General features: G+C 44.1%; 1 pseudogene; it reads left to right on the top strand.

The window, feature by feature from the left end:
- Positions 1–245: 245 nt before the first annotated feature.
- LOC138720757 (histone-lysine N-methyltransferase SETD2-like) lies at positions 246–3,268 on the top strand (annotated as a pseudogene).
- Positions 3,269–11,744: the final 8,476 nt, after the last annotated feature.

Genomic DNA, 11,744 nt, shown 5'->3' with positions numbered 1-11,744 from the left:
ACAACAATTACTCTGACACAGGGCAGAGGGACAGCAAGGCAGGCAGTGAGGACAGTGACATAGAGGACCCGGGGTGTGATGACGGTGTCCCATGGAAACGGTTCCATTCCATTGTTGCATCACCACAGACTTGACCACAGTGACGGGTCAGAGCAGCACTCAGTCCTCCTGGAGCAGCCAGAAGGAAGAGGTGTTTCTCTGACCACTCGTCTAGTGGATCGTAGTACGAAGAGAGATTGGAGAATATGGCAGGCAAAGGTGGCCCACAGAGAGAGAGCGGGTGTTCTCCTAGAGGCGTGGACGATAGTGCGGCAACTTCTACTGATCTCAACAAGAAGGAGAGAGAGAAGCTGCAGCCTGATCCAGGCCAGCCTCAGAGCACCAAACGGCCATCTGATCTGCCAGGAAGTTTCAAAAGCGCTGAGGTAGCTCAGCATCAGACAAGGTTTTTCGAGCCAAAAGGTAGGGAAAGGAAAGGTGGCTTTAACCAGTCCGGCCTCGGAGATTTCTCCAGCCTGGATGGTTTTCACACGATGGGGCACGTGGGTGGTTTGGGAAGGGACCAAGTTTTCTCAGCTAGGGAAACCAAGTAGCAACTACCAGCACCCAGACAGCAGCATCAGGGTCTACTCGGGCTATGGTTACCTGCCAGGCTTGGGAATGTACAGCAAGATAACGGTTAGGGGGATGCGAGGTCTACTGGCAGACCTTCTGCATCTAATTACAAACCAATTCAAGGAAAAATACTGGATTCTCTCACAGGTGATTACAAGGACTGTGAAGAGGATGACTGTTGGGATGACGACTGCCAGCTTCGTTTTCCCAGCCCCTCCAGAAAACACCAGGTGCCCAGCCAGAAAGCAAAAGCCTCAGTGGAGGCACCCAAGATTAGCAGCAATTCACACAAGGAGCTGTTGCCTGGCAGGGAGAAGGAAATGGTGAACGTTTTGAGAAAAAACAATGCACAAGAGCAAGGTCGTCCAAAAAGAAGACACCAGGAGTTGGAGAGTTACTCTGAGGGTAACGTGGACGTGAGGGAGAAGAAGGCGAAACTGGAAGGGAGGCAAATGGAGGCAACATGGCAGAACTCCTCCGTGGTCAGGCCATTGTGTGTCATGGATGACTTCAAAGATCCCCAGCGCTGGAAGGAGTTAGCCAAGCTAGGAAAGATGCCCCCTTACTTTGACCTGATTGACGAGAACGTGTATTTGACAGAAAGGAAGGACAAAACATCTCACCAGGATATGAAGCACATAGTGTGCCAATGCCCTCCTCTCTCCAAAGAGCAGCGAGCTCAGGGAGCAGTTGCTTGCGGAGAACGTTGTCTCAATCGCCTGCTCCTGATAGAGTGTTCTTCCCGGTGCCCAAATGGCAACTACTGCTCCAACAGGCGCTTCCAGAAGAAACAGCATGCAGATGTTGAAGTGATCCTCACTGAAGAAAAAGGCTGGGGGCTGAGGGCTGCCAAAGATCTGCCACCAGACACCTTCATCTTGGAGTACTGTGGAGAAGTGCTGGATTACAAGGAGTTCAAGGCTCGCAGGAAGGAATATGCCCACAACAAGAACATTCATTCTTATTTCATGGCCATGAAGGAAAAGGAGATCATTGATGCTACCCAAAAAGGAAACTGCTCTCGTTTCATGAACCACAGCTGCGAACCAAACTGTAAGGCACAAAAGTGGATGGTGAATGGGCAGCTCCGAGTTGGACTTTTCACCACCAAACTAGTCCCATCCGGCTCAGAGCTGACATTTGATTACCACTTCCAGCACTACGGCAAAGAGGCTCAGAAATGCTTCTGCCGCTCAGCTAACTGCCGGGGTTACCTGGGAGGGGAGAAGAGGGTCATCATCAGACCTGCCAAAAGAACAATGGAACAGGCACGCTCCCATAAGAAGTATTCGGTGGACAGGGAGCTGCAAGTGCTGCTGGAGAATGGAGACACTGACAACAATGAGAACCAAGGTCTCAGGTTAACCTGGCTGATGCTTCGAATTAGAACTCTGGAGCAGAAGCTTACCTGCCTCCGAATCATACAGAACATGCGCTCACCAGCTGGCCTGAAATCCTTCCTGAAGCATGATGGCCTATCTCTCCTCTGGATTTGGATGAAGGAGATGGAGATGGATTATCGGAAAGGAAGCACAGTTAACAACCTGCAGCTGGAGATTCTAAAGACACTAGAGCTCCTGCCCATAACCACCAAGAACATGCTGGAAGAGAGCAAAGTGATTCCCATCATCGAGCGCTGGGTGCAGACCAAGGAAAACCAAAACCAAACAGACAAAATACCGGATGTGACCAACCTGGCTACCAGGCTGCTCAACACCTGGAAGCAGCTCAAGCACGTGTATTGGATCCCAAAGAAGAGGCCAGCAGAAAAGGACAACAGCGCCAGTTGTGGCAGAGAGACCATCAGCCACAGGGACCAGAGGCCTGCTCCCAAGCACCACATCCTCAGCGGACAGCCGGAACACGAGAGGCAGAGCTGGGGAAAGAGATGGAGGGAGTCATCACCACTGCCCTCGGCGTACGAGCGAGGAACAAAGAGGCCAGCGGGCACATACGACTCTCCAACACCTTGGAAGAAGAGAGTCCAATTTGAGCGCCACCATGGGCTGTCCCTAGCAGAGTGCAGGAAGCTCTTTGAGCAGCAGTTCATCCAGCAAGAGGCCCAGAAACAGCAATAGCAAAACTGGGCGATGGCGCACACCCTGTTCTGCAACTCCATAGGCTACGACGCGCCTCACAACAGCTTCAATGGCTACACCTGTGGCTACCCCACACAAGCCCACGGACACCCCAGCAACCCCAATGCTGGCAACATGCTGCTGCCCACACCCAACATGGGTTCCATGGGCTTGCTGGCGGCAGACGAGCACCCGCAGACTTGGGTGCAGAGACAGAGCTTTGGGGTCTGGGACTGCAGCCAGCAGCCTGTAGCCCCACAACAGCATTACATGCCAGCCCAGTGCCAACCAGCCTGGCGTTAAGAAGCACAGACCAGTTACCCTGCTTGCAAATGACTCCACCAACTGTAGAGACCTACAGCCACACAGGTCTCCAGAACATCCAAGGCCAACAAATTGACATGGATTATCCACGGAGAGACACCAAGCAGCCACCAAAAGTGGTGACAGTGACTCTCACAGCCAGGTAGCTGCAGCCTGTCCAGCAGCCACAGCATGAGGTAAGCAATTACCTCCTCAACTAGCCTCCAACATCCTCTCTAAAAAGCAAACCCATTGTCCTCCCATTGTCATGACCAAGAATCTGAAATACGGCAACAACCCACATCATCTGGAATGCAACAAGAACATGAAATGCAAAGCAAAGGAATACATTGAGAAATACATGCAGAAATTCAGGGCACTCTACAAACTCAAAGAGGACACAGACCTGGAGTAACCTCTGCTACCACCACAGCCCCACCAGCCCATCAATGACAGATGCAGCCAAATCAGAAGATAATTTTTCCCAGATTCACAATTTTAAATCCCAAACCTGTGAATAATTCTCTGTTTGCTTGTTTGTTTGTTTGTGTGTTTGTTTGTTTAAAAGGAAATAAATATTATTCCCTGCAATGTGAGGCAGTTTGTGGGTTTTGGAAGAAAAGCCGAGCTTTGCTAAGCTGGACTTTGCTGGCTTTCCTACACTTGCAGTTCTTTCTAACACATGCAACCTGTGCATCACCACACTCCGTATTATGTGCTGGACCATGTCTAAAGAAGGGCAACAATGCTTCCCAGCTCAGAGGAGTCCCTACCTTGCCCAGGAAGACAGCCCGTGGCCCTTGCTCCCCCTCCTCTGTACCTGGAGCACCCGAGACGGTGGGTTTTACACCCAGTCTGGGCATAGTGGCACACCCTCTTCCTCTGAGCCCAAGGAACCATTCAGGACAATTCAAATGTACTTATTGTGTTTAGAATAACCACTACCTCAAAGAAAAAGGCAGCTTCTTGGTCAATGATCCAGTGGGTCAAATATCAAGCTGTATAAACTACAACTAATGTAGGTGAAGAACATACATTGCCTTAGCTATGTTTCTGTTCTAAATAAGTGTTGTGCTAGCAATACCAGTGTGCTACTTGTCAGAAAGTACAACATCTAAGATTCCTAGATGATAATGAGTATGAATATTCTTCTTTTTTTTGTCAGCAAGAAGAAAAACACTGAAAACCAACTAAAATGATATACTGTTGACTGAAGAGAAAGGTTTACACACTGTTTACTGAACTACTGCATGATTTTCTCCCAGTAGTGAGTTTGATCAAGCTGTGGCTGTTTCACTGGAGGCAGACAAGGAACCAAAAGCACCTTTGACTTGATCAGAGCTGCCTAAGAAAAATAGGTATTGGGGAATAGCTGTCAACCTGCCACAGAAGGCAACAAGAAAACATGAAAAGTATTAATATTGCATGGTTCAACTAAGAAGGCTGGAATCCACTTGGAACTCAATTAACTATCTGCAATTAAGTAAATAATCTGTAATGGATAGCTATGACTTTAGACTCCCATTTAGCTACAGTTTAAAAATCACTGCTGAAACCTCCTCTTATCAGTACAACCCTTACATTCTTTCCTACTTTCTGCATCCATCGTTAAGTGGTGAATGGCACTTTTCTATTTTGTGCACACAAAATATGATACAATTTCCACTCCCTCGCAAAAAGATCCTCTGTCAAAGACAATTTAGTGAGAACTGTATAGGTCTCTGTGTTAGCCGCGGTGATGTGTGCAGTACAAAACTGGTAAAGACAAACTGAACCACGCCTGACCTGACAGGCATTACCAGGGTATCTGCCTATTTGCAAAATGTCTCATGTTTCCATGTGAACATTGCTGAGTGAGCTGATGCCCTCGCTTAGGAATGATTTAATTTATATGCCCTCAGAATGAGGTCATATCAATATCATGCATGATCTCTATCAGCTTTACAGATGCCTTAACCTGAGAACGTTCAAGCTCTTGGAGAGCTATTCATACTTGGCAGATTGATATAGTAACTGACAATTCACCGCCATCCAAGTGTATCTGAGAACACAAAGCTCACATAAATATTGTTGAGCATATCCCATTGTTGGTTATTTACTTCTGCCATTCAACTTACTGCAGCTCCGAGAGGAACATCATTTCTCTCTGTGTCATATATCTGACTTACCCTGAAGACACGAAAAGATCCTTGTTTCTTTTTTACCAGTAATGAGCTGTGTTTGAAATGTCAAACACAGGTTTGTTCAACCCTGACCAACAAACAATGTGAAACATAAAATTACAGGACAGAGACCAGCAAAGAAGCCCAGCTACAAGGCTAGCTTTGTAACTGGCTCTGAAACAGCTTTTAATGGTGTTTATACATTCAACAAGCTCCAGAAAGAAACACGAAGACCTGCCTAATACCTTTTCTTCTGCAATTTCATAAGCTGACCTGCCTGCTTAGCCAGCCTAAGCCCTTACTGAAGGCAGCTGTGAGCAAATAGCTTGCATGGCATACAAACAGGATTTTTATACAGACCACACTCATGGCTTTCCAGTCCAGAAACATCAAGCTAGCCCTTTGCTCTGGATTTTTACACTTGCCTTAGCTTCAGTCTCTCTCTGTGACAGCTCTGGGATAGAAAGGCATGAAGAGAGGAAGAAAAAAGGAAAAAAACCACCAACAAACAACCAAACATACAAAACTCATTGCTTTCAAATTTACCCTGGACCAAATATTTCTGACTCCTAAGTCTGGCTGAAGAAGGCCAGACACACCCCATTCTAGCTTTGGAGAGGTATTCTTTCTTTTAATTTCCTGACATGCATCGCTCTTGCACCATAATTTAAACTGAAAAAAGGCATTGAATTAAAGACATATATATGGCTCTAGGTGGGCTAATTCTTTTTGTTTAACCATAAACCCCGATTTGGGAAAAAAAAAACCCAAACATGTTCTGTTTTGTTTGTCCATTGATGAACTTGAACTTCCTTACAGTTAGTGAACCAAACCAGTTCACAAACAGGTCAAAGAAGTGCCGAAACCGCCACAAGTGAAACTCATGGGGTCAAAACCAATAAGGGAATGACTCTACCTTCCAGTACCTACAAGCTCCTAAATAGAGCTAAACGTCTTTGTATAACAGCACCCTCCAAACATCATTTTCAACTTCTGTTGTGCAACCTGGACAGAAAGGTCTATAGTAAACACTTGAAACGACTTTGACAAATCAGTAGTGCCTGTCCAACAAATTTTTTATTTTGTCCTTATTGTTGTCACATGTGATATAATTTCAAAATTTTGACCTGAAAGCAGGAAAAGAAAGAAAAATATGGCCTTTTGCTTTATCTGCCACTCTCGCTTAGTGCAATGCAAGTTACTGGAGGTAAAATCAGTCAATACCTCAACTGCAAAAATTATATATCAAGCACCAAATGTACAACGGAGAAACAAGAAACATTCAAGGTATAACTTTCCTTTAGGCTGTAAATATAAGTAATTTAATGTCTATTTCTGGTAAAGTATGGGAAAAAAAAAAAGTAGATTGATCTCTTAAGTCTCAAGAAAACCTATTGAAGTACTATGAACACTATTGCCAGACCTGAGGGATGGAATAAGAGAAGCACAATTACGTTTATCAATTTACATTGGTTTATGCTACAGATAGGACCACAAAGAGAGTCCAGGAGATTTGGTGCCTTGTATTGTCTTCAATGCATTAGGTATCTCTCCCTTCCAGCGCATCAAGGTAAACAGAAGTCTTGTATTTGTCTTAAGTACTCACAGCTAATTCAAACGGGTTATGTTATCCAGGTCAGTCAGACAAGCATAGAGGCTCCATTTCATTTGCCTTCAACTTACCCCAGATTAAACGATCAGACCTACATCAATCATTGGGTGTAAAAGACATGGAGTAATTGGACTAGAAGGTTGTCAACAGACTGAGGGCTTCTGTTCAGAAAGCAGATGTCTTGGCTTTTTCTTGGTCTTGTTTATTCTTCATAAATACCAGAGCAAGACAGCAGAGTCACTATTATCTTGTAACAACGTTCTGCTAATCAGGCATGTCATTTGTTTGTATGGCCCAACCTTCTGCAGATCCCAGACATTCCCCTTCCACAAGAATTAACCACAAAAATACTGCAGTGTAGCTGCTTTATGACCATGGCTAGGATCAATTTGTTTTGTGCTTTCAGACACTGATCTTGCAACAGTGAATATACAGACACTATAGTGGATTTTTTTTACAGAAACAAGGGGTTTTGACCACCATCTTTCCTTTTTCAGTGGCAGTTTGTCAAGATGTTTTGCCTAATTCCCAGCTCAGGAAAAAAAAAAAAGAAAAAATAAAGAAAAAAAAGATAGCATTCAGCTAAGGAACAGCATCTCCTTCCCAAATTGCTCTGAAAAGCAATCAACAGGGTGAAAGCAGGTCAAATAATACTTACATTTTGAAGTGTAGTATTGGTGGGCTAAACTAAGGGAAAAAAGGAGGTGGCAGGGGGAAAGAAAATATCAGAAAAGCAAAAGAGAACTCGAATGTTAGAAAGCAGTAACCAGCAACTTCAAGAAATAAATAGGAAGTTACGCATTCCAGCCAGAACTCACATCATATCTTGCACACAGCAAAAGTTGGTGAACCTGCCGCATCCTTGCCCTCATTGGTGGCCCTGCAGTTCTTCCTTTTCCCCTGCGTTGGTTTTAGCTCTCTTGGCACCCTGCACTAGGCTACAGCTTGCAACATTGGCAGAAAACGACTTATTTTTGTTTCCTCGGGTTAGTTCTCTGCCAGGACAGCGAGACAAGTTGGCACAGGATCTGCTAAGCTTACACCACCAGGATCATGAAGGGGATGAGGCAGGAGGAACCAGACCTTCTCAGTCCCACAAGAGCCAACTGCCAAACTGGCTCAAGAGCCCTGATGGGAAACATCCCTGTAAGCTAGAACAACACCACAGGCATCGAGGAAGGCCTCAGCACTAGTCTGACCTGAGTTGTGCAGGTCCAGAGCATCCACAAATACTGAAGTTCAGGTGTAGCTGGCAACACACTTAAAAGCTCCATTTCCCCCGTGTGGACATATTCATAGATGACCTACAAATAACAATATTCCCAATAGGATGTGAACAATTTTTACACTTCCTTTAGCATAACAATCCGCAACATGAATTTGATTCTCCCGAATTATCTGGATTCAAATGTTTCATTGGAAATAGCCACTGCGAGTTTTCTCAGCTCCTAGATGAAGAAGGTAAGTGGGACATTCCTATCCCCTTTACACATGCTGCAAATCATTAGGTATTAGGATAAGCAGTAAATCTCAGAGTGAAGGTAGTCTGCAGCAGGGACACGTTCACTACAAAACTCTGCCATCTTCAACCTTACTGGATACTTTAAAAGTCAAACAAGTACAAGCAATAGCCCAACTTTTCTGCAAGTGCTCAACTGACTCCAGAGAATGTGGGCCTGGAGTTTCCAAGTATGCACATGCACGCTGATCCCCTACAACAGTATCCATATATCTTTGCTGTAAGTTTTATAGTTTTGATAGGAATGGTTGGACTCGATGATCTGGTGGGTCTCTTCCAACCTGGTTATTCTATGATTCTATGATTTTGCTTAATTAAAGCATGCATTTTTTCTCACTGGCAAAATGGCTACAGACTTTAATAAGAGAAGGATTTGGATCAAGCTGCTCACTGCTGTGTTTTTTGACTTCTACAAAATTCTGTCCTCGCAATGGTCTGAAATGTGATTCATAAAACAGTCTCTATCTGTGTGCAAACACAAAGATCTTCACCAAATAGTTTAATACTATGGCCATATGGCTAGTGAGAGAAAAAAACCAAAAACCTAAAACACAAACACGAAAACCAAACTCTACATAACGTTCATACAGGCAATAGAGATGCACAGTATTTCACCTGAAATTTTAGGCAATAATGGGAAGTGACAGAACAACATGTTTGTGAACTGTGAATGTGTGTCAGTACACATCCCCCCATATATTATCCTCAGTAAAAAGGGTGTTTTTCAGGTGTCATTTAGAAAAGTGGAATGTTGGAAAAACCCATTAAGGGAGGAAAAAAATGGCCCTTTTTCTCTTCAAGTCTCTGCTCAGTGATAGCACCGAGACCCACTTGCTCTCCTTCCCCCGCCGCACTGCTAAGGTGCATGAGGCTAGCAGAACCACAACCTTTCGCTCCCCTACAGCAAGCGATAACCAGCATTACACACCATTTACATTTCAAATGAATTTGATTCTCCTAGTTCTTCAACTCCCCACATCGCTTTGCTGCAGTTCAATATTTACTCCATCTATGTGGTATGCCCTTCTAGCTAGGCTTAATTTTAATTAAATATCAAAAATGAGAAAGAATGTCATTGTACTAATGACAGTAAAGCAACACTATTTACATCAAATACAAAAATGTAAGTGTAACTAGACACGAGAACACAATTTTCTTTTAGGAGGGTGCCAAACTTCCACGTGAACAAGTTTAGCCTTCGGTTTTGCACATCAGAGTTGGGGGAAAAGAAATGGCTTCAGGAGCCCAATAGAGGTGCTTTTGCTTCCCTGACTTCTCACACACTATTCTTTCAAATGAATTTAAAGCTTTTCTTGTCCAAATCCCCGCAAAAGTAACCACACTGCAGTTTTTCTACTATTATGCAAATAGATTAATCAGCCAACGCTCCAGTGGGAATTAATTTATATTTGAATCAAATGAGGCCTTAGCTTCTTTATAACCCAACCCCCAGGCCAAGGCCTGGGCTAGGTAGCAACCTCATATTATTCGTTTGACGAAATGTGAACTGACATAAATACCATGGCTAACTTTCAATCCGATTACCCCGTTACCTCACATCAATGCTCTCCCAGCCATCAGACTCTAGCGTCCCTCCTTTCACCAGCACAGCCAACAACTGACAACTCCTCCCTGATAAACAAGCACCCACGCTGCCACCTCAGACCCCCACTCTTAACCCATCATCCCTGCTCAATGGCCCTTATTCGACAAGGTATTTTATTTTGTTTGTAGGAATCAGGGGACTAAACCAGCACAAAAATACTGTTTTGCTGGGGCTGTGATTCAAAGCTGCCCTTTCAGAGCTGCGGAGCACTGGAGGCGCTAACAATAAACATCCAGAAAAATATAGGAGCATCTTGTACGTAGATACACACGCACACTTTTCATTTAATACAGCCACTAACATCTGTTATCTTTCATACTCTCCTTAACCCTTAAAAAAAAAGTAATACAATGTTTTGGGCTACTATGTCCAAAGGTCAGTGTAAAGTGAACCCACATTTTACGCAGCACCCTGATACTAAACTCATGTTGACAACCACTAAATTCTTTCTATTGCCCTGCACAGGAACTTGTTTTTTAAAAAGATTTTTTTTTTCCTCTAAAACTGTAAGCGTTTAAAAAGCTTGGCTGAACAATCCACCAGGTGTGAGAAAAGCCTTTTCTATGCAAGCAGCTCTACGTCAGGAAACCTACACTTTGTAATTAGATTAGCAAGCAAGGACTGAATAGCTCTGATCAAAACATCTCCCCCCTGCATATTGTTTATAGTGCATAACTGATAACTAAGCTTCTCCAGTCATGGTTAAAATCTACTTAAAAATGTGAGTCCTGTGCACTTTGGAATTTAAATGAAGCAGAAAAGAAAGAGGACACGTTCTTTAAAAGCTGTAAGTAATTATTTGGCTGTCTTGCTTAAACAAAGCTTTATTTGAAAATATAAGTTATAAAACAAATCCTATGATTTAATGGCAGCTCTTCAGGAAGGCACCACTTAAAACACATCTAAGCCAGAGCGTTAAAGGTGTAATTTTTGCCTTAAGGACATAGTGAACAGGCTGAGGTGGGAGGAGGAGGACAGTCCTCTGGACCACATGGCCCCAGCTCCAGGGAACACCCTAGATCCCTGGAGTGGGAGCTGAAACGTCCCCAGCCTAGGAGGATGTCTTTAGTTGTTTCTCTCCAGATTTTCCCAAGCAGCCAAATAGTCTAGTTTTGTACTGGAGTCAGTTTCCCAACATAGGTAGCAAGCTTGAAATGTACTGGCTTCTTGGAGGCACCAAAAGCAGAGTGAAAAGGAGCTGTAGCATGTCAGAGCACATCAGCCCTAGCTGCTACTTTAATGAGGCTAGATGGGAAATGTAAAATAAGCCAAGACTATGTTCTTTCTAAAGCTTTCATACAAAGCCTATAGATTTCTCTTTGAAATAGTGAGGCTGTTCCACAGTTCTGCTCCTTCAGCCCAGAGCGCAAATACCTCAGGTTTGAATTTGATCCCAACCCAGACCAGATTCTGTACCACTTTATACTGTGAGGCCTGAAATCAGATGCAAACCTTTTTATAAATAATTTTTTTCCCAAAGAAAGGTATCTGATTACTGGATCCTTCTGCTCAGATCAGTACACCTCATAAATCCCAGGGTTATTTCATCCTTCTCGGAACAGTCTTTTAAAATATCAGGTCTGGAGCATCAGAGCAGAGATCAAAAAGCCTTCTCTTTGGCTAAAGGACACTCTAGAAATAGCAGAAGGTGACAAGAGGACATCCTCTATTCTTCCTCTCACAAATCTGGAGACACTTGCCATGCACACAGCTGTCACAGACGGCAGTGAATGAAAACTTTTCCATGCTTCAGTAACTGTCCTACCCCCTCCTGCTTCTGCCATAAGCACAGCAGCAGGGGAAAGCCCTCAGCACTAACCACTCCGCTGTGGAAGTCCAGCCTCTTCGC

The sequence above is a fragment of the Phaenicophaeus curvirostris genome, chromosome 5 (genome assembly GCF_032191515.1).
Source record: "Phaenicophaeus curvirostris isolate KB17595 chromosome 5, BPBGC_Pcur_1.0, whole genome shotgun sequence".
Lineage (NCBI taxonomy): Eukaryota > Metazoa > Chordata > Aves > Cuculiformes > Cuculidae > Phaenicophaeus > Phaenicophaeus curvirostris.
Note: the sequence above shows the minus strand (reverse complement) of the source record. Positions and strands in the feature narration are given on the sequence as shown.